The 22,654-nt window shown below is 44.9% G+C and overlaps 1 long non-coding RNA gene and 1 pseudogene across 1 annotated transcript in view; both read left to right on the forward strand.

The window, feature by feature from the left end:
- The window catches only part of LOC110257309, a 176,942-nt gene continuing 158,985 nt past the window's right edge, over nucleotides 4,698-22,654 (forward strand). Inside the window, exon 1 of the long non-coding RNA XR_002339760.1 lies at nucleotides 4,698-4,867. This is a non-coding gene — a long non-coding RNA (uncharacterized LOC110257309). The remainder of the gene's footprint in view (nucleotides 4,868-22,654) is intronic.
- Nucleotides 19,052-19,612, forward strand: LOC110257308 (annotated as a pseudogene).

A 22,654-nucleotide genomic window follows, 5' to 3' on the forward strand; every position in this document is an offset into this window, starting at 1 on the left:
CAGTTCCACTTCTGTGAGTTCATTCTGCAGATACACTTGCGCGGGTGCCAGATGAATTGTGTTCAAGCTTATTCAGAGCAGCACCATTTGTAATAACAAAACGTTCATCATAGTATATCCACACAACTAGTTAAAAAATGAGCAGAACATTATACATAGTATGCTATTTTTTATTTAAAAAAGATTGAGGGGGTCTAATATCTACTCATGGCTTATGCATAAAGAAGCTCTTGGAATTTGCAAGAAAACAGTAGTAGTTTCCTGGATGATAGAAAACAGGAGAAAAGAAGTCAGGAATAGCGAGAGGACTTTTCACTGTAGACTTAAAAAAAAAATTTTTTTTTTCTTCTTTTTAGGACCGTACCCACGGCATGTGGAGGTTCCCAGGCTATGGTTCAATCAGAGCTGTAGCCGCTGGCCTACACCAGAGCCACAGCAATGCAGGATCCAAGCCAAGTCTGCGACCTACACCACAGCTCACAGCCATGCTGGATCTTTAACCCACTGAGCGAGGCCAGGGATCAAAACTGTGTCCTCATGGATCCTAGTCAGATTCATTTCTGCTGCGCCATGATGGGAACTAAAATTTTTTTAAAAAATAGTTGAACCATAAGAACGCATTGCCTGCTTAAAGAAATGTCCACATAATATACACAACAGATACCTTTACCCCACCTCAGACCCCTACCTCATGCCTAATGCTACTCCAGCCCGAATAGCTTTTCTGCACCTTACCTTTTACTGGGGGAAGTCTGTTTTGCATACTGTTCTGGTGATTAAAAACATGGTGCAGCTATGAGGACTATTTAGTTCAAAATACCCACTCTTTCTCCCACTGTCTCAACAGAGATGTGAAAAATGAAATTATGGGAGTTCCCATTATGGTGCAGTGGAAGCGAATCTGACTAGTTTCCGTGAGGATGTGGGTTCAATCCCTGGCCCCGCTCAGTGGGTCGGGGATCCTGCATTGCTGTGGCTGTCATGTAGACTTGACCCCTAGCCTTGGGACTTCCCAAATGCCGCAGGTGCAGCTGTAAAAAGGAAAGAAGAAAAAAGAAAGAAAGAAAGAAAGAAAGAAAGAAAGAAAGAAAGAAAGAAAGAAAGGATTATTTTTTTAATCCTCCCTAGATTAATGAGGAAGTTTTGAGAATTTGGGGCAAGATTTTATCCACTCACATTTATTCACTCAACCAACAAGTCGACCATCTACTGAGTCAGCCTATTTGCCGTGTTGAGGTAGATCACATGGCTCATGAGTGAAGAGGATTGATGGGAGAGTCCCCAGTTTGGTGGCAGGGCAGTGGGCTAAGAGGATGCTGCAGTTGAGATCTGCACTGGGAGCTGACAGAGACGGGGAGGAGGGGAGGGCTCTGAATGCCTCTCACTGAGACGGGAGGGTCAGCCTGTCTTGCCACTGGCAGCTCAGAGAGGAACTGTTCATCTGACCTTGCATCATCTCTGTTCTCCCTTGTCTGGAATGAACTTCACCTTCAGAGGTATCAGAAACCGATAAAGAACCACAGTCAGGCAGGAGAAACTTCTCTTTTTCTAGTGGGCATAATGCTGAGTGCAAATTCTCATTGCAAAGTGACTTACTGACGACATTGGTTTTGTCGTGTTGCCCCCTTTCAGCTCAGAGGCATGTTAAGGAGATAAAAATTAAAAGCCCTCACTTTGCTGTTAAATAGTTTTGAGATAATAAATACCAGGGTCAAGGGGAATGGAAGGAGTTGCTGGGGACACAGGCAAGTTTTTTTTGGTTTTGTTTTTTGGAGGTTAGGTCTTTTCAGGGTATCTTACAGCTACAAAAAGAGTTGGAAATTTCAGAAGTAAAGAAATGATGTAATTCCATCTTCTTGGGTCCTTTGTTACACCAGAGAGAATTTTCTCTGGGATTGAAGACATTGCCTTATATATAGAAAAATTAGGTCTCAGTGTATTTTGGGATACATGACTATCTTGAAACTGATGCCAATATCCCGCTATTAGCAAAATCAGCAGCCTTTGGGGGTGATACTGCTTCTAATTAAAATAGTCATGGGTACCACATAAGCCTGTTGTCAATTATCAACATCTGGTCAAGGCTTCATTTCCTAGAACCCAGTTGAGTGGTAGAATATGGAAGAGGATGAGACTTAGCACGGGGACAGTGATAGAGAAAGCAAGCCCCAGTTAGTGGCCGGGCCGTGGGAAATAGGCTGGGGAGGGGTTCTGAACCAGGGGTAGGGGGATGAGCATTGAGCTGGGAGAGGAACAGAGTGGACAGAAAACATGCAAAGGTGAGGGGGGGAGGGTTGCCGGAAAGAGGCAGGACAAGATCCAGGGCAAAATTCACCTGCTTCCTAATACTGTCAGGAACTCAGCCTGCTCGGTGGCACAGGAAATCTGCATCAAAAGGGGAAGGCGAAAGCTTAATCCATGCTTTCACATTGCTGCCTCTCTTGCCGATTTTTCATTGAGATTTCCTACAGAGACCTTATTTACTTGGCTGACTTGTTTTGTTCTTAGAGAGCTAATGGATATTGAAGTAATTAAAACCTGCATGTAAGGACAGAATATTTTTTTACTATAGTTTATTTACAATGTTCTGTCAATTTCTGCTGTATAGCAAAGTGACTCAGTCATATATAATATATAATTATTATATATATATAATATACATTCTTTTTCTCACATTATCTCCATCATATGACTCACAATATTCTCGAGGCGCAATGCAATCTTAGAGATGCTGATTTGAGAATCCACGTGGGTAATCCTGTCGCATCTTTGTGCAGCTCAGCTGCTCTGTAAGGATTATGGCTGTAAGGATATCACTGAGGTCCAGAAAATGTAGCCAATTATTTTCTATGATTTGATATTATAGTGCTAGTCCATGTGTATAAACACCATGTGTTCGTGTTTGGAGAAAGAATAATCTTTCCCCTTCAACAAAGGGCTCTTTGATGGCGCTAATCACGTGGCAAGCCATCAGTAGGTGTTGTTTGAGGGAAGCAACCTTGGCTTTTCTTTTGCGCTTATTATTCATGAAAATTATTATTTTCATCTGAACATCAAGGTTAGAAAATAGTACATAACTTTTGATTAGGATCAGAACAGTATTTAAATATGTAGTTCTGCCGTGCAAAATTGTATGCTACACAGAGAGCAAACCTGTCTGTCTGTGCCTCTCTCCATTCATCCGTTCAGCACCTCCGCCGTGAGTGGATTACGCTGAGAACCACACTGGGCGTTTGGGATGCGGTGATGGGCAAGCACAGACCCAGTCCCCGCCTTCGACAGGCTTATAGGCAGTGGGGGAGGCAGATGTGAGTCAAATAAACACAAAAATAAATGCATGGCTTTTGAAAAAAAAAAAAGTATGGTTTCAAATTATAGTAAGCGCTTTGAAAAAGAGGTGCATAGTTGTATAAAACCATACAATAAGGAAAGTGATGTTTAAACTGAGATCTGAAGAGTGGATAGGGATTAACCAGGTGAAACTTACTGGGGGTAGGAGGGAGGGAGGGTGCAAAGAACATCCCAGACCAAGGAATGGGGGAGACGCGAAGACCAGTTTCCAGAGAGCGTGTCTTCGTGCATGACTTTGGCTGTGCCATGGAATTTGATTCTTTTTGGTTTTTTTCTTCATTTGAAAAATGAAGGTTCGGATACTGGCTCTTTATCATGATAAATAGCAACTGTCCCGTAATTAATGAAAGATCGAGCAGCCATTTGAGTTCTGTCCTGAAAGGTGCTGTAATGGTATAAACCGTGCCAAGAGCTACATCCAAAGTGGGGTGGAAATGAATAACTTGGCCTGCTCCTCGGCTTTAGGCATGCGCGTTGGTAATGGAAGCCCTCTAATTATGTGGCGCTTCGTGATGGACTCACAGCTGAATTTTTCTGCAGTTCAGAACTCAGTTCCTCTAAAGTCAGATTGTGAGCTTCCTCTGCTGGCCTCCCATCTCAGACCAGACGGGCTGAGTCGTCACCAGGCCCACCCTGGTTGAGTCCATTATATTTTAGCCGATGGACGGAGATGTTCCTCTTTCAAAGATAATTGCTCAGGAAACCAAAACAATTCACCCCATTACTTGTTTAACAAGAAGCAGCTTTGTTTTTTAGGTTGCGACTCATCTGAATAGATGTTTCTAGCCAGCCGCGTGATGTGCATGGGGTGAACTGGATTTTGCCAGGAAACCGTTTGGCAGGCGGGTCAGAGGCCAGCCTGTGTGAACGAACCCGGGCAGGGGGGGCGACTCGGGGCTCTCCTCCTGCAAACTGCAGATTGTCACCCACAGTTTAGGACCCGCTTGACTGGGGACCAGCTGAGTTCAGTCTCAGTAATGAGCCCCGATGCACATAGTCCTTGTGTAGAAACAGGTGTGCGTTTCACCAAGAAGGATGCTTTCGAGTGGCAAAAAGGCTGAATTCGGTCGGCAGATCCTCACCTTGTAGAGTGGCAAAAAGCCTGAATCTGGCCTTCCTGTCCGTGATGGGGGCCAGCAAGGCCCACGGAGGTGGCCCTGGGTGATGTCAATCTCACCCCTGCTTCTGCCGTGAGAGTGATCAGGCAGGGCAGCAGCTCCTCAGCTGGAAACAGTTACTCCCCACCCGGGTTGAATTATCCTCCTGAAACGCCCTCCCTGCCCCCTGGGAAGGACGATCCCTCTCGCATGAGCGTGTGCTCGCGCCTGCCGAGGAGATGTGGGCCACAGCCCCTCCGGTCTCTGGCATCTCAGCCCGGAGCCAATGGGAGTGGGGGCTGTTGGCCAAGGGAATCAAAGGGCAGGAAACAGGCTAATCATAGATGAGAACGGCGATAAAACCACTGCTCTTTTGAACTCAGCAGCAGTCACTGACCGACCCAGGATAATAGCACAAGGTATATGTTTCTGTTTATTTTTCCTAACAATATTTGGCCTCCGTCTATCAGATAATAAATAGTTCAGTTGACTCTAAAGATCTGGGACTTTGAAAATAATTTTCCTTGATGACTAGATTGGAAAATGAGAAGGCACCCTTCCGTGGGTTGCTGTGGTTCAGACTGATTTTCTTTCTTTTTAGGGCCGCACTCGTGGCGTAGGGAAGTTCCTAGGCTAGGGGTCGAATCAGAGCTATAGCTGCCAGCCTGCACCCCACAGCCACAGCCACAGCAGCGTGGGATCCGAGCCGAGCCTGCGACGTGCATACAGCACAGCTCGTGGCAATGCTGGATCCTTAATCCACCGACTAGGACCATGGATGGAATCCAAGTCCTCATGGATACTAGTTGGGTTCATTACCCCTGAGCCACAAGGGGGAACTCCTCAGGTTGATTTGGTGTGGTCTGGGTGCTGGATTAGGTTTCTGCTCAATTAAGGCCACAGGCTATATCAGTATTCACCACTCAGCATGATGTGACCTTCACAAATTTGTGGGCATCTCACACTGACTTATGGAACCGGGAGAATATATTCCTACCTTGTACTTAAAGTACAACCATGTAAGAATATCTCCAGGGGGAGATCTTTCCTTTCATCTATTTCCCTTCTATTTGCAGAGTGGTTTGGAGGGTGAGCTCTGGAGTCAAACAGATGGGGGTTCAAACCTTAGCTTCACCCTGACTGGCTGTATGGACATAGACAAGTTACTGCTTTAACTCTGTCTCCTCATCTGCAAAATGGGAATAGAGACAATGACCTTGTTTTGAGAATTCAGTAATATAATAAATGAACTTTTTTTTTTTTTGGTCTTTTTGGGGCTGCACCCCCGGCACACGGAGGTTCCCAGGCTAGGGGTTGAAATGGAGCTGCGCCACCCCAGCAATGCGGGATCCGAGCCTTGTCTGCCACCTACACCACAGCTCATGGCAATGCCAGATCCCTTAACCACTGTGTGAGGCTAGGGATTGAACCTGCGTCCTCCTGGATACCAGTCAGATGAGTTTCCGCTGAGGCATGACGGGAACTCCTAAATGTACTTTTTCTTGTGCCTGGCTAGATGAGCCAGGGCTGCTGCCATTGGTCCAGGCTGCTGGTTAGGTTTGTGTCATTCTCTCTCTCTTTTTCCTAAGATTTAAGTTCAGTGAAGAAGGATCAGAAAAAAGGGAGGCTCGTTTCAGCCTCTAGCTTAAGATGTGTTCTCTCTGCAGCTATGACCAAAATGTTATGTTGGGGTATTGCAGCTTGCCCAGTCATTGATAGCTGGGCACTCCGTTTTTATTTGTCTAGTGGTGTTGGTGTGAGCAGACCCTCTGCCAGATCCCCAGAGGGGAGGAGGGTAAGTGGACCCCTGGGTTCCAGCTCTATAACCACACATGTAAGAACTCTTCTGCTCCAAACTCAGTGATAATCAGGAATGCTTCTTTCCATCTGGTAGTCTGCCTGTTTGGCAGCTGTGGCAGAGAGAAAGCTTAGTCTCCATCAAATCCATTTTCATGTGCCTCCTCTAGGCACGTGGGAAACTGTACTTCCCAATCCCTTGAGGTTGGGAGGGGCCTCGTGTCTAGTTCAGGCCTGTGAATTGTGACGTGTCCCTTCCTGGCTGAGGCTCCTTAATGACAGTCTAGCTTCTCCTCCTGTACCACAGTAACTGTGGAAAGCTCATGTTCAAGATGATGCAGCTACAGAAGAGTGGGGATTCTATCAGCCTGGAGCCCCAGGTCATGCCTTGGGAGGGAGCTGCCCTTGAGAGCTGACAGACATGCACAAAGGATTTTGAGTGAGAAATCAACCTTGGTGAGGTTAAGTCATTGAGATTTTTCTTACTGCAGCAGAATCTAGCTTATTCTGACTGACACAGCAATCTGCTTACCTGCTAGTATTTCTTCCACTGCTTTCCTGGCCCTATGGTAACCACTCCTTTGCAAAACAAGGACTTCAGCTGAAAGTCAGGATACCTCATAACCAGTTTCTGACTGCTTGCCGCCGATTCCATTTAACCCTGGATTTTCAGGAACTAAGTGCAGGGTAGTAAATATTCTGTTAGGCCTTGCTTTAAAACAAAACAAAACAAAAAAGAAGGGAGTTCCTGTCATGGCGCAGTGGTTAACGAATCCGACTAGGAACCATGAGGTTGCAGGTTCGGCCCTGCGCTTGCTCAGTGGGTTAAGGATCCGGCATTGCCGTGAGCTGTGGTGTAGTTTGCAGACGTGGCTCGGATCCCGCGTTGCTGTGGCTCTGGCGTAGGCTGGCAGCTACAGCTCTGATTAGACCCCTAACCTGGGAACCTCCATATGCTGCGGGAGTGGCCCAAGAAATAGCAAAAAGACAAAAACAAACAAACAAAAACAAAAAAGGAGAAGAGGATATATTTCAGAGATATCTGCATAATTCTGTGTAGGGCTGACTTTTCCTAACTTTGAATGTGACAAATACCTGAAGCCCTCCTATCAGAGGATTTAGCTTCTGTGGAGTCATGGGTAATCTCATTAAAGAGATTTTAATGATTGAAACCCCTGCTTCCAGTGGTGTAATAGCTAGAAATCCTGCCTGCCTTCTTTCCTCACTAGTTGAGAAGAAGCCCTGCTGCTCTTGAAAAAAAAAAAAAAAAAACCGAAAAACCAAAATTCATCCTCCAGCTCTTCCACTCCCTTTCATCATAGGGAAACTTGGAGGAAAGTATTTATAATCACAGATGTGTGGAAAGAGAAAGCTTTTGTAATTTTCTCAGCTTAAAATTGTATTAGTCTGTTAGGATTATCATATCAAAATGCCACAGACTGGGTGGCTTAAACAATAGAAATTTCTTTTCTCCCAGTTCTGGAGGCCATGCATCTCAGATCAAGGTGCTCTTAGGGTTGGTGTCTGGTGTCAGGTGAGGCTTGTAGACGCGCCTTCTTGCTGTGTCCTCGCATGGCCTTTCCTCCACGCACGTGTGGACAGAGATCTCTGATGTCTCTGCTTCTAAGGACACCAGCCCTACCAGCTGAGGCTCCACCCTCAGGACCACATTACATCTTTCTAACTTCCTGATAGGTCCCAAGAACCGAAGCAGGGGCTCCTGGGCCAGCGGCACAGAAAGCCAAGCTCTGGAAGTGGGTGTTTACAGCAAAGTAAGGGCTCATTGAAGGTGTCAGGCAAGGGAGTGGGAGGTGAGCCTCAGAGCCACTCCAGCTTGGTTTTTAAGTTAGGGGTGTTTTTAAAGGGGAAGAACAAAGAAGCTGGAATTAATCATTGTCATGTGACATTTCTTAGTTGTGGCTTCGGGAGTCAGGATGTCTCTGGTTTATGATTCTCTGGCCAGGTAGTCCATGGCTCCGGGGGCTCATGTTTCCTGAAGAAATAAGTTTGCACCTTTTTTTTTTTTTTAGGGCCACACCTGTGGCATATGGAAGTTCCCAAGCTAGGGATCAAATGGGAGCTGCAGCTGCTGGCCTGAGTCCCAGCCACAGCCATACCAGATCCAAGCCACTTCTGCAACCTATACCACAGCTCATGGCAACACCAGATCCTTAACCCACTGAGCGAGGCCAGGGATTGAACCTGTGTCCTTATGAATACTACTCGGATTTGTTTCCACTGCGCCACAACGGGAACTCCCAGCTTGTCACTTAATGATGAAATCTACAGTAGTTTGAGTCATTTGACTCTGGTTGGTTAGTGTTCAGTTAGCACAGGATTGAGGTCAGAGGGGACAAGAAAGAAAATCAAATTTTGGACAAATTTAATCCTAAACTTGAAAATGGAATGTAGTTTTAGGGAGACTCGGTTTCACAATTTCCAAATAGTCTTATTGGGGTTAGGGCCTCAACCGATGAATTTTGAGAGGACAAAAGTCCGTCTATAACCGGGAGTTCCCTTTGCGGTGCAGCGGAAAGGAATCCAACCAGGAACCATGAGGTTGCTGGTTCAATTTCTGGCCTTGCTCAGTGGGTTAAGGATCCAGCATTGCCATGAGCTGTGGTGTAAGTGGCAGACGCGGCTCTGATCTGGTGTTGTTGTGGCTGTGGTGTAGGCTGGTGGCTAAGGCTCCAATTAGACCCCTCGCCTGGGAATCTCCATATGCCGCAGGTGCGGCCCTAAAAAGCAAAAAAAAAAAAAAAAAAAAAAAAAGTCCGTCTATAACAGAACTGATTTGAGTAACTAACCTTCAGTAATTAGGTTGCTTTTCTGCCACTTTAGTGAATTTAGATGCGTTGACTGGGAAAAAAAAGATGTGCAACCTAAAAGTTGAGAGTTAGGTGTTATTGGGTGGACAAAACTGAAGACTTAAACCCAGGACATAGTATCTCAGATAACCCTAAGAGATTGCTCTGAAGAGGCAAGGAAGGGGAGCCAGAATATATAGGAGTTTTTGCCACAAAGGCTGGGTAGTCAGAACAGCAAAAGATTACTGTTAATTAAAGAACACCAGCTAGCTCAAGTTAAAGAATTTAGTGTTTTTCTATGTATGGGGAAATACAAGAGTCTGGACTGACTGAAAGCCTTCCTTTGATTTGTATGTCTGCTATTTGGGACCAGTAACCTGTGTTTTCTCATCCTGAGTTCTCTTAGGGCTCACTGTTGGGGCAGCTGTGATGGCTTGATGGCTGCAACTTCCTTTGTTTACTGATACGGCAGGCAATATTTTTCATTAACAGATGCTGTGTGCAATGTGGGGACACGGAGGAGGACAGGAAAGTATAGCAGTTTCTGGAAACGACATCAGGAATGTGGGTGTCACCTGTGTGAAAGGGCTTCCCCCTCTGCCCCCCCCCCCCGCCTTTGAAAGTCTTCCATGATTGCCCATGTGCTTTTCAAGTATGGAGGGAGATGACAGCCCTCTCTCACCGTTCATTGCTCACACTGTGGTCAGATGAAATACTGAAATACAGACCTAAGAAATGTACTCCCCAGTCTGAAATCCTCCAATGATTTCCCATTGGCATCAGGATAAAACCCAAAGTCTTTAATATAGCCTGTCCCCTGCTAGTACCTGGTGTAACGCAAGACACATAGCACATACCCACAAACACTCAAGAGCCAATAGATGACTGAGCCAACACCACTTTTCAGTATGGGGCTTCCCCTCTTGGCTCTGAGGTTTGCAGGCAGCTTGGCGATGTTGGGCAAAGGCCCTAAACCCCAGGTGGTCTGAGCCTGGGCTCACTGGCTTGTCAGCTGACTGTTTGTGGGTGGATATAATAGAAGCAGGATGTCTTTGGCTCCATTCGGGTGGGGTCCACTCACTGCAAGAAGCTGTCAAGCCACTGCTGATGGGCTCATTATGGATGAGATTTCCAAGGAGGAGTGCAGTACTTAATGCCTACACATACTGAGCCCTCTGCCCGTAAGTTATAATTAACCCAGGCACCATCACTTACCTGGTTAGAACACCCGATTGCAAGCATAGCAGTTCAAAGGAAGTAAACAACTTGTAAAATGATGGCAGATGTCACTGTGTTGCTACCTGTAACTTTCTCCTTGAGCTTCGTTTCTCAAAAAGAGCATTAAAAATATTATGGGTTTAAGATGAAAAGAAACATCTGAGAGCTTCTGTCCTGAGACATCCTCTGTAGGATTTACATTGGGAGACAAAGCTTTTCTCTTTTAAAGACATTTGTCTGATCTGTTTTGTCCTAGTTACTTAAATACCTTTGGATCTGTTTTCCCATGTAGAGGTGGAACGGGGGTGGGATTAAGTCTGATTTGGCACTGATGGAAATGATACATGCATAAGGAGAAGAAAAAAGGTCTCTCCAAGGGAGAAGAGGTTTGCTGGAAGCTGGCAGCAAACCTGTGAAGTCCCCTTGAACCACTAGCTATCAACTGTATCCCATCTTTTCTCCGTTGGACTGTAAGGTTGTCATGTGGCTGGTTCTTAAGATGTTTACAAAGTGTTGCTTTTGTACTCTCCTCACATCTGAGGTTTGTGCCCCAGATTCTTAGAGGGACCCTCCTTCCCCTCAGGTGGCTGATCCCAGGGCAACCGGGCACTTGGTTTTCTATTCTGATCCCAGTGCCTAGGCTGCCCCAGGCTCCTCCAGCTACAGATGTCCAAGGGAGCTCTTTCCTCTGGTTGCTCTGTTTTCTTCTGTTTCTGTAAATTCTCAATCTTCCTTTCTGCGAGGGACTTCTCGGCACTTTCCAGGTGCCTCTCATTTGTTCAGAACTCAAGCAGATCCTCATGAGGTAAGCGGTGCTGGTCCCCCCCTTGGAGGAACAGGGAGGAGGGAGGCCGGGCCACAGAGGGGTGAGAGGTAAGACCCAGGCCAGGGGCCCAGGGCTAGCCCAGTGCAGTGCTCATCCCAACCATTTACTCATTTTTTTTTCTGTCCCCAAACTACTCTGAAGGTTGTAATTTGGGCTCAACTCTCTTATGAATTCTCTTCCAAAGCTATGTGAGACCTGGGACCCATAATTAAATCCCATCACCTGGTGGCATCTGAGGCATTTATTTGGCTTAGACTTCTGACATGTGCGATCATTCTAGATGTCAAATAGTTTCTTTGACTCTTTCTTCTTTTTTCCAAAAATTTTTTTCCAAGTCCAGTTTCCGTGTAACTCCCACCTCCCCCATGAAGCCTCCTCCAGGCACCACAACCCTCATGGATCTCTCTTTTTAAACAAATTTTAAAAAATTATGGTTGATTTACAAGGTTCTGTCAATTTCTGCCGTATAGCAAAGTGACCCAGGCATACATAGAAATACCTTCTTTTTCTTACATTATCCTCCATCATGGTCTAGCTCCAATGCCTGGATACAGTTCCCTGGGCTATACCAAAGGACCTCATTGCTTATCCATTTTAAAGGTAATTGTTTGAGTCTACTAACTCCAAACTCCCAGTCCATCCCATTCCTTCCCCCTCATCCTTGGCAACCATAAGTCTGCTTTCCATGTCTGTTTCTGTTCTATAGATAGGTTCATCTGTGCCATATTTTAGATTCCACATATAAGTGATATCATATGGTATTTGTCTTTCTAACTTACGGCATTTAGTACGATCTTTGTTCTTCAGGTCAGGGACCAATTTAGAATTTCATTGCTCTTTTCTGGTTGTACTGGAATAATGCAATCTCTCTTATTTCCTTGGACACAGGGATCATGTCTTCTCTATTTCTGACTTTCATGTAATAACTAGAACAGTTCTCAACAAATTCAGTGCTCACTGAATAAGCCTGCGTTTTTTTTCACCCCCCCAGGAATAATTTTTATTTTGAGAGCCGTTTGGATGTAAAAAGGCCAGTTGAAAAATACGATAAAAACTCCAACAGCCGTAAGGCTTATGGGCTGCAGTCTGACTCATTTTGACATATCTGATGCTCTCTTGGCATATCTCTTCCCCACTGGCGAAGGTATTAAATCTTGGTGACGATCTGGGTTTTGCCATAATTCTGTTTTGATGTTTATTCATCATAACTTTTAAAAGGAGAAGTTAGAATAAACTTCTTTGTCCACGTTTGTTTAAAATATAGAGTCTCAGGTTCCATCCCAGACCGTCTGAGGCTTGAGACAACCTTTCCAGGTAGACTTAATGTGCAGTGAAGCGAAATAAATAGACACTGTTCTATGGGATTTTTATTGCTGAATAAAAAATATAATTATGACATTTCACAGCATATTCCCAGACAATATTAGGTGGAGGATTCAGGAAGATATCTAGGTGACCCATATGTTTTATATTGAGATGTGTAATGCATCTTATTTGATCGCCGAATTCATTTATATGCTCTCATGATTCTTCAGCTTCTATAGCACCTTCTGGGTACATCAGGCTGAATATGTATGTATGAATCTTTAAACCAATATCACCATCCCCAGAGTACATATTTGGAATCACACTGGAAGGTTTTAGAAGTACTAAAATGGGATTTCCATCTGGCTGAGAATCTTCTTGGATTTTCTAAAGTGCTTTCTGCTTGGTTTTTCCTTTCCAGCTTAGGTGAATTTTCTCTCAAATTTTTACGATGGAAGCATCACTAAGAACTGCCTCTTTCCTACAGCTATTGGAAACAGCTAATTAGAGTTGGTGTGGGTTGGTTGCTTATTAGCCCCCTTGGGTTTAATAAGCTGCAAAGGTCAGGGCAGAGTGGCTTCTATCACAGGGTCAGAGTATGAATGGCACCTGGTCAAGAAAGATAAATATGACAAGCTGGGGAACAAAGCAAGGTTATTATTACAAGAAGTGTCACCCAGATAATAATGGAACTTAACTAATGAAAAATCACTCAAATCATGACCTAGCCCAAAAGGAAAATAACCTTTTCACTTGCAGAATTTATTGTAACACTATGATTGTTTGCCATTAAAATGCTGCTCGTAGAATGAAATAATTGAGAATGCTTGCTTCAAAATGAAATAGTTTTTTAATTCTTCCCAAAATATTCCAAGCTTTATTGAATGACCAGTTTAGTTCTTTGGAGAAATGACTATGACTTAAGGCCTCTTTGAAATGTAGGACGCCCCCCGCCCCCCCGCCCCCAGCAAGCCAAGCTCATGAATAATTTTTCTTAGGAATCGTTTGAGGAACCATGCTAATGAGGACTTAAATTTCCAGTTCTTTACCTAATGTGGATTATTACTGGTGACAGTATATCTCTCCTGTGACTATGGGAAGATGGCCTTATTTGAGGAGGGTCACCTCCATGGCCCTTTGGAATTGCATTTTCCATTTTATCACTTCACTGCTTCTTGAGATAGATTACTGCAGATGTTCAGACCAAAATATCATGTGGCCAGCAGTCTACACCAGGCAGTCTCATTCAACTCCCGTTAAAATACCTATGATGACACAGAAAACAAAAATAGGGAAAATGTGGAAATTTACAATGATGACTAAAAGGAACCCTGATGAACAACAAATGCCAAAATCTTGGAGGAGTCCTCCCTCATCATAAAAAAGGCAAATGGGTGTTCCTGCTGTGGCTCAGTGGTTGATGAACCCAACTAGTATCCATGAGGATGCAGGTTCGATCCCTGGCTTTGCTCAGTGGGTTGGGGATGCGGCATTACTGTGAGCTGTGATTTAGGTCGCAGACACAGCTTGGATCTGGTGTTGCTATGGCTGTAATGTAGGCCAGTGGCTGCAGCTCTGATTCGACTCCTAGCCTGGGAGCCTCCATATATCGCAAGCGCAGCCCTAAAAAAGAAAAAAGCCCCCCACCAAAAAAAAAAAAAAAAAAAGGCAAATGGAGTAGATTTAAGGAATACCTAATGACATGCCTAGGTTTTATTTATTGATTTATTTATGTATTTGTTTATTGTCTTTTGGGGGGCTGCACCTGTGGCATATGGAAGTTCCCAGGCTAGGGTCTAAATCGGAGCTGTAGCCGCTGGCCTGCACCATAGCCACAGCAATGCCAGATCCGAGCCTTGTCTGTGACCTACACCACAGCTCATGGCAACAATGGATCCTTAACCCACCGAGTGAGGCCAGGGATCGAACCTGCACCCTCATGGATCCTAGTCAGGTTCATTGCTACTGAGCCACAATGGGAACTTCAGACCTAGGTTTTGGGTCATGCAGGAGTGACAACTGACAAATGTAAGGAGACAATATGCTTTCTACTCTCTATTGCCTTAGAGACCCAGGGATTGTACCCACCAGAAAATAGTGTAGTTGTCTGACCTTGCAGGTATTGATCCAATACGTGGCTGAAACACTCATTTCCCGTTAATTCCCCAGCCCATTACCTCATTTTTCTCCACATGTATAAGAAAAAGCCATCCCAGACAGCAAGGAGAAGGAATTAGGAGTATCGATCAGAGATTGATTAGAGGTTGTTTATATTTTGGTAGGTGCATGGTCTTATTTTAGTTTGCGGTCCTCCAGAAGCTGACATTGAGACAATAAAGCAAATTACTTACTTTGGAAATGATCGCAGCAAAGTGTGGTGGAGACTTAGTGACACGGGGAAGAGAGGACAGTGAATACAAGTTCTTATCCAGCAAGTGAGCACTTTAGCAGACCAGAGCTTAATCTCTTTAAGGAACTCAGAGTCAGCCCACTTAAGAGGTGAGGGAGCTGGGATATTTATACACACATCCCCATCAGTTATTAGTTCCAGCTGGCTCCCGGGGGCCTGGTGTCATTTTCCTGGTACATCTGGGTGCGGTACATAGAGGTGGAGTTGCTCTGTAGGCCAGAGAAAACCCCTAGGCACATAAATCCAGGTGCTGACAGGGAGAAAGTTGATGTGCTCTGAAGTGCTAGGGGTGAGGGGGGTGGGGCCGGCAACCAACAGCACCTACTGTGTCCAGACTTTGTACCACTCACAACCCCTGTGCCCTGTGCTAGGTTACTCTACCCTGTCACTGATGTTTCAAGGTCACAGCAAAAAAGCGAAAGAGTCTACCATAGGGAGATCAGTGGGCTGGGGTCTCACTATCTGCTGCCATGGTTTGTCACAAGGTGTTCATCCATCATTTCCCCTCTCTGTCACCCTTTGTAGAGGCCCCGCCTCTCAGCTAGCATTTCTGTAGGTTTAGGTGGATTGCTTGGTGGAGTCACCCAGCTCTTTATCTCGGGGAAGTCTAAGTCCCAGGTTATGACAGATTTCTTCTGTGCCGCGCTCGTGACCTAGTGGGTCTGAGAATGCCCAACTCAAAAGGCACTGCTGGTTGCACAGTCCCTTGATGTTCCATGCTCTGGTGCTCAGTCATCCCATGGCCCCAGGAGCATTTAGGAGCTGCTTTCTGAGCAGTGAAAAGCCCTCGGCTGCAGATGGCAGGGGCTCCTTCCAGACCTCTTGGGGTCTGCACTGTGATTTTCTTGTTGACTCTTGTCAAAGATTCTACAGATGTGAGTGTCATGGGATCATCTGGTCACAAAACCCAAGCACGAGGGTTGCTTGCACCACACCTGGGCCAGCAGCAGAGTTCTCTTTGGCTCCAGGCCCATCTGCTTGGGCTGCCACAACCAAATCCCACGGAGTGAGTGGCTTAAATAATAGAAACTTATTGTCTCACAGTTCTGGAGGCAAGACGTCTTCAAGGTATTGGCAGGTCTGTTTTCTTCTGGTGTCTCTTCTGGGCTTGCTGATGGTGGCCTTCTTGCTGTGACCTCACATAGCTTTTCCGCTGTGTGTGTATGTACCCCTCGTGTCTCTTGTATGTCCAGATTTTTCTCTTCTTACAGAGACATCACTCACATTGCTTTAGGGCCCACCCTAGTGATCTCCCCCTAATCCAATCATGTCTTTAAAGGCCCGATCTCCAAATATAGTTGCATTCTGAGGTACCAGAATTTGGGGCCAGTCCTGGAATTTGGAGGGACACAGCAGAGTTTATAATACCCACTCAAAACTGACAGCCTTCTGACTCACTACGAGATGGGTTGGAGCAGCATTCAAGTGTGAGGGAGGATGCAGTCTTCAAAATTTGGAAAGTTATACGAAGTAGCGTGCCTCTTTCTTCATGGTAAGGGGTGCCAGGTACACAAATGTGCTTCCGCTTGGAGTGACCTGTGGGGGGGGGTCCCAAACCACTGGACCCCTGAAAACGTTAATGATCAAGGCACAGCCTTTGGTTGTGTATGAGGTGCCTGTCTTCTCTCTGATCCACGTGCATCGGACCTTTGCATCCAACGTGCCTGGCACTGGCTGCTCCCCGGGCACGGTTAAATGATGTCATCGGTACGGTGGAACACCCAGACCTTGTGCAGGATACTCAGATGATCACGCTCCTGTTAAATTCTGTTGTGACAGAGAGCAGGGAGGTTAACATAGCCCTGAGGGCCTGGCAGTGAATGCATGTTGCTGTCTGTTGCAAGTGACAGCAACTGCTTTCGATCCTCCTTTCTCGTGGGGGTTGAAAAGAACACATTTTCCAATTCAGTAGCCTTACACCAAGTGCTAGAGGCCATGCTGATCTGTTAGAGTAAATAAAGATACTGCATCTGGAACAGCGGCTGTGATCGGGGTCGGTGCTTGGTTAAGTTTATGGTAGCCTACCACCAGTGACATGATCCAATTGGCTTTTTCTAGGGCACAGATCGGTGAAGTAAAGAGGGATGATGGCGACTGTCCTAGCCTCCTACAGTCTTTGAGGGTCTGGGAGGATGGCCCCAATCTGTGCCATTCTACCTATAGTGGAGCCTTGCTTCTGGAGGTCTTGTCAGTGGGGGATGAGGGCAGTTGCAGGGTTTTTACCTGCTTTCTCTACAGGGTATCAGTCAGGGTCCAGTCAGAAGACAGATAATACACAAGCTATTTTAACAAAGAGAACTTAATGTAAAGGATCATTAAGTAGTTATTGAAAAACTGGAGAGGCCAAGAGAGAACACTACGGTATTCTGGAAATTACAGGTAGCAACTGCCATGGTTCTGGCTGGGGGAGCAGAGGGAAAAGTTGGAATTCATCACTTGGAAGCTTGGAATGGGAGCTGAAACTCAGACTTGTGAAAGGGGTCACTTCTCAGCCTGTTCTGATGGCTCTGTTCTCAAAGGACGGCCCCTGGGGCTGTGGTCCAGAACCCTGACGAGACCCTAGCTGACTGGTGCTGGCGTTTCTGAGGGCCACTGTGAGGCTAGTCCTGCAGGTGTTGGAAAAACTGCATGCTAGATCAACTGCTGTGACTGCAGCAAACTGCCAGGGTGAGACATGAGACTCAGGTGATGCTGAAGGAACAGGAGGCAAAAAAGAAGCAGTCTCCTTATCCTGCTGGCATTCCCTCTCGGCAGAGCTCAAGGCAGCCAACTGGCAGAGCAGAAATGTGGTTTGCAGAGGCCCAGTCCCAGGATCACAGAACAGAACAGAGGAAGGGGGTAGGCTGAAGTTGAGAGACAGTAGCTTAATAATTAGCAGAGGGTTCTTATTCCAGAGGTCAGGCCACCAGTCTGAGAATCTACCAATAAATATTTATCCAATGATGCACTAAGAACTAGGGAAATGACCATAGGGAATGTTCACAAACACACTGGAACCCTAAGGCAGACTTGACCCCAGACCACGGATCACCTAGCCTTCAGTGCCCCCTCTATAACATGGGGGCCTAATGGTATCGGGCCCCTAAGTATTAGTGTCAAACCACATTCTGAACCTCATAGCCCTTGCAAAATCATGTGGATATTTTTCTTTCTTTGATGTACCATTACTCAGGTGAATGGCTCTGTCACCTTGGGAATCACTGCCGTGGACATTAGCTGCAGCATTTCAGAGTTCTCCACAAATGGACCCAGCCACTCCTTCAACTGATTGGCTCTAGATCTTCTGAGAAGAGGCTCTGGAAACTGATTGAAGGAGCATGACTTTCCACTGGGGTAGCTGACAAGAAATACCCTTGTCGTCTGGCCATCTAGCTCATCCTCAGGGACACCATGGCAGCCCCAGCTGCCATTGTGACCTTGTCTCTATAATGATAATGATTGCCTGGCCTCTGATGGCCAAGTTCTACTGCCTGGCCTCTGCTCTTCTGGAAAATCATCATCCCCATTGGCATTAGGAAGTCCAATGGCGGTTGTCTCTTTAGTCTTGCATTGGCATATGAGATGCTAGAGATACTGCTGAGGCCAGTACAGCCCCTTCAACTTATATCTTCCCCCAGTTCATGACAAGAGAGTGTCTACTCATTGATGGCATTTTATGTCATCACCACCCGGCTTGTCATAATGCCTGGATTCAAATCTTAGTTTTGCTAGTTGCTTGTAGTATGCCCTTGGGCAAGTTACTCTGTGTCTCAGTTTCTCTCCCTGTAAAATGGGAATAAAAGAGTACTTACCTTTGGGCTGTTGGTTGGTTTCAGTGGGTTAATATGTAATTGCTTAAAACAGCACCTTACATGTCATAAGCCTTTACAGAATATTAGCTATTATCATTCTTATTAAAGTAAAAAAACATTCACCAGAACGCTAACCATTTTTGTTCAGCATCAGTCTGGAAATGATAAAAAGCAATTAGACCAATAAGTGAGGTCAAATATTGGAGAAGGGACAAAATTATTTATAGATTATAAAGTTGACCACTTGGAAAAATTCAAGAATACCAATGAAAAGTTCTTCAGAAAATGAGAGAATACAGTAAAGTCAACAGTTTTTTTTTTTTTTTTTTAACATTCAAAGTAGCCATCCAAAATACTAAATAATTAGGGGGTACATCCTTACAAAGTCACAGTACTTATGTGAAGGAAACTGTGAAACTTTAAAAGCAGCTAGAGCTTTTCTTCTTTCGGCTCGGGGGAGGCCAAGGGGCAACTTTCTTCGGTCATCCCAGATTCGGGTTCTTCTGACACCAGCCACCTCCACCATGCCACAGAAGTCAGACCCCAGTAAGATTAAAGTCGCACACCTGAGGTGCACCTGTAGAGAAGTCGGTGCCACATCTGTCCTGGCCCCCAAGATTGGCCCCCTGGATCTGTCTTCAAAAAAAGGTTGGTAATGACATAGTCAAGGGGATGGCGATTGGAAGAGTCTGAGGATTACAGTGAAACTGACCACTTAGAAGAGACAGGCCTTGATTGAGGTGGTTCTTTTGCCTCTGCCCTGATCATCAAAGCTCTCAAGGAACCGCCAAGAGACAGAATGAAGCAGGAAAATCATTAAGCACAATAGAAACATCACTTTTGATGAGATTGTCAACATTGCCTGACAGATGTGGCACTGATCTTTGGCTAGAGAACTCTCCGGAACCATTAAAGAGATCCCAGGGACTGCCCAGTCTGTGGGCTGCTGTGTTGATGGCTGCCACCCTCATGACATCAACAGTGGTGTGATGAACTGTCCAGCTAGTTAAGAACTACAAAGTAAAGAAAATAAAGGGTTGTTTGACAACTAAGAAAAAAAAATAAATAAAAGCAGTTAGATATGGGAGTTCCCTGGTGGATCAGCAGGTTAAGGATCTGGCATTGTCACTGCCATGGCCCAGGTTCAACCCCTGGCCTGGAAACTTCCACATGCCATGGGTGTGGCCAGAAAAAAGAAAAGCAGCTAGAAATTTCCTGCGTTGTATATATATCAGTTTTGTAATTGGAAAAAAAATGAGGGTAAAATTAAGGAAATCTAAGGGCTCCATGACTCAGCCAATCTCTGCTCTCATGTTCTGGGTCTCAAGTTTACGTAGAGGTTCTGGAAAAACAGAGACAATAAGCAAGTATATAGTGAAGCCCAGTATTGTGGCAGCATCTTACACTATAACAAAGAAGAGATTAAAGCCCAAGGAGATTCTAGGCCATTCTTTTGAATGGTTCTTCAATACAACATTTTCTTACTACTAAGAAATTCATTTTGGGGAATTCTCATTGTGGCAGAGTGGAAATGAATCCAACTAGTATCCATGAGGATGTGGGTTCGATCCCTGGCCTCGCTCAGTGTGTTTGGGATCTGGCGTTGTCATGAGCTGTGGTGTAGGTCACAGATGTAGCTTGGATCCTGTGTTGCTGTGGCGGTGGCGTAGTCTGGCAGTTGATAGTTCTGATTTGACCCCTAGCCCAGAACTTCCATATGCCACAGATGCAACCCTAAAAAAAAAAATTCATTTTGGAGTTCCCTGGTGGCTCAGCAGATTAAGCATCTGATGTCACTGCTGAGGTTTGGATCACTGCTATGGTGGGGGTTTGATCCCTGGCCTGGAAACTTCTGTGTGCCTTGGGTGTGGCCAAAAAAAAAAAAAAAAAAGGAAATTCATTTTTCTATCAGTTGGATGACTGGTTACCCACTGAAATGGATATTAATGCATCTTTATTTTATGCAGCCAGAAGGGAAAAAACGAAGATAACTGCCAATTCCACTCCCACCCTTCAGTTCATTCTAGTGTGAGATGAACCCCAAGAAATGGGATTTATGGGCCTCCCATTCTGGATCCCATTTGCTTTCAACCTCCAATTCCTTCTTCATTTTTGGTGACAATCCAACCTACCCTACAAAACTCATACTTTCTTACCAAAAAAAAAAAAAAAAAAAAAAAAAAAAGAACAAATGTCTAACCAGGGGCTGGCTTTGGCAGTTTGAGCTGTTTTGTCAATAGTGTGTTTGAGTCTCTAGAGAACACTTAAAGTTGGCTGCAGTATTTCATCAGAACTATTCAATATCAGTGACTGATGGGCCTCACGGTGGATGATGTATCCATAATTCATAAGGCCGTCTACACTGGAGAGAAGACATACTGTGATCTCAGAATCTTTGTTCAAGGGGCAGAGAAAAGAACATGCTTAAAAGTACAGTGAAGCCATTGTTACAGTTGAATTTTATCTTCCAAGGGATAGAAAAGATGCAATCGGTGATTCAGGAGCTAGATCTTTCTCTTACAATGCAGAGGAGAACAGTGCGTGGCTACTATTGATTATTTTACTGGATGGAGTAAACCAGGATGACTTAACCTTGTTTTCCTCTATGTATCCAGTGAGACCCAAGATATTGATATGTAAAAGCACTTAAACACACAGGGTTATGGCCTAGAGCTGTCAAGAGCTGTTTGGAATTAGAAAGAGCTGGAATTATCCATTTGGAAGAGATCTGCCCAACAGCCCAGGACTATAAATAGTCCTAAGTGAGCCTGGCTTGTAGCTCAAGTTGGCTGAAGGTCTCAGCTCTTCCCAGGGGACAAAGACCCAGGAGGAATGAGGCAGAAAAGGAATCTGGGCATTTGTCTTGCTGATTCCCTGGTCATTACAGCTGTCTCGGGGAAGGCCTATTAGCTCAATAAATAGTTCATCTCTCCTCTCTCTCCTCCCTCTCTCCCCCTGTCCCCCTTCCTGTCCTGAAAACAAAAACAAACAAAACAAATGTAAACAAAAAACCCCACAAAATAAAATCCTCAAACACAAAAATTAATAAAACAAAGCTTTCCTGGTTACATTCGGGGATTGGTTACTAGGTATTGAAGATATATATAGTCTATTTATTGGTAGATCTGAATTTGTGTTTCAGAAATCTCTGAATGTCTGTGGGTAAAATAATGTGAGGAAGCTGTCAGAATTATCTCATATTTCTCACACTTTTACTGTCTGCTGTGCCGTTTAATTTAACCCTCACTGCTCTCTGCAGAAGGTGTGATGATGCCTGTGTTACAGGTGAGGGAGATGCTGCCCTGAGAAGGGCACTGTTCAGTGATGTGACTCAGTCAAGGTCTCTTCCAGGTCATAAGAACAGCGACCTGTCCGTGGCAAGCGGCCTCAGAGCTGCCTCAGCTCATATGATTGGTATCCTTCACTATATGTGATATGCTTTCCAAAGTTTTCCGTGAAATTGTACTAAGATCCTCCAGTCATTGCAGTTTTCAAACTTTGACCCATTTGCTTCACATATTGGTGAGTGGAAGGCCCAGTAGGTAAGTGGGAAGTGTTTGTGAGGTCCAGGCCATGGATGTGATCATCAACACACATCAGTTAGTCTTTATTTTTGTTTTTCTTTTTCTTTTAAATTTATTTTACTTTTATTTTTTATTGCTCAATGAATTTATTACATTTATAGTTGTATAATGATCATCACAATCCAATTTCATAGGATTTCCATCCCACACCCCAGTGCATCCCCCCACCCTGAACTGTCTCCTTTGGAAACTATAAGCTTTTCAAAGTTTGTGAGTCAGTATCGTTCTGCAAAGAAGTTCAGTTGGTACTTTTTTCAGATTCCACATGTCAGTGAAATCATTTGATGTTGGCGTCTCATTGTCTGATTGACTTCACGTAGCATGATAATTTCTAGGTCCATTCATGTTGCTAAAAATGCTGGTATTTCGTTCCTTTTAATGGCTGAGTAATATTCCATTGTGTATATGTACCACATCTTCTTGATCCAGTCCTCTGCAATGGACATTTAGGTTGTTTCCATGTCTTGG

The sequence above is a fragment of the Sus scrofa genome, chromosome 16, assembly GCF_000003025.6.
Source record: "Sus scrofa isolate TJ Tabasco breed Duroc chromosome 16, Sscrofa11.1, whole genome shotgun sequence".
Taxonomy (NCBI): domain Eukaryota; kingdom Metazoa; phylum Chordata; class Mammalia; order Artiodactyla; family Suidae; genus Sus; species Sus scrofa.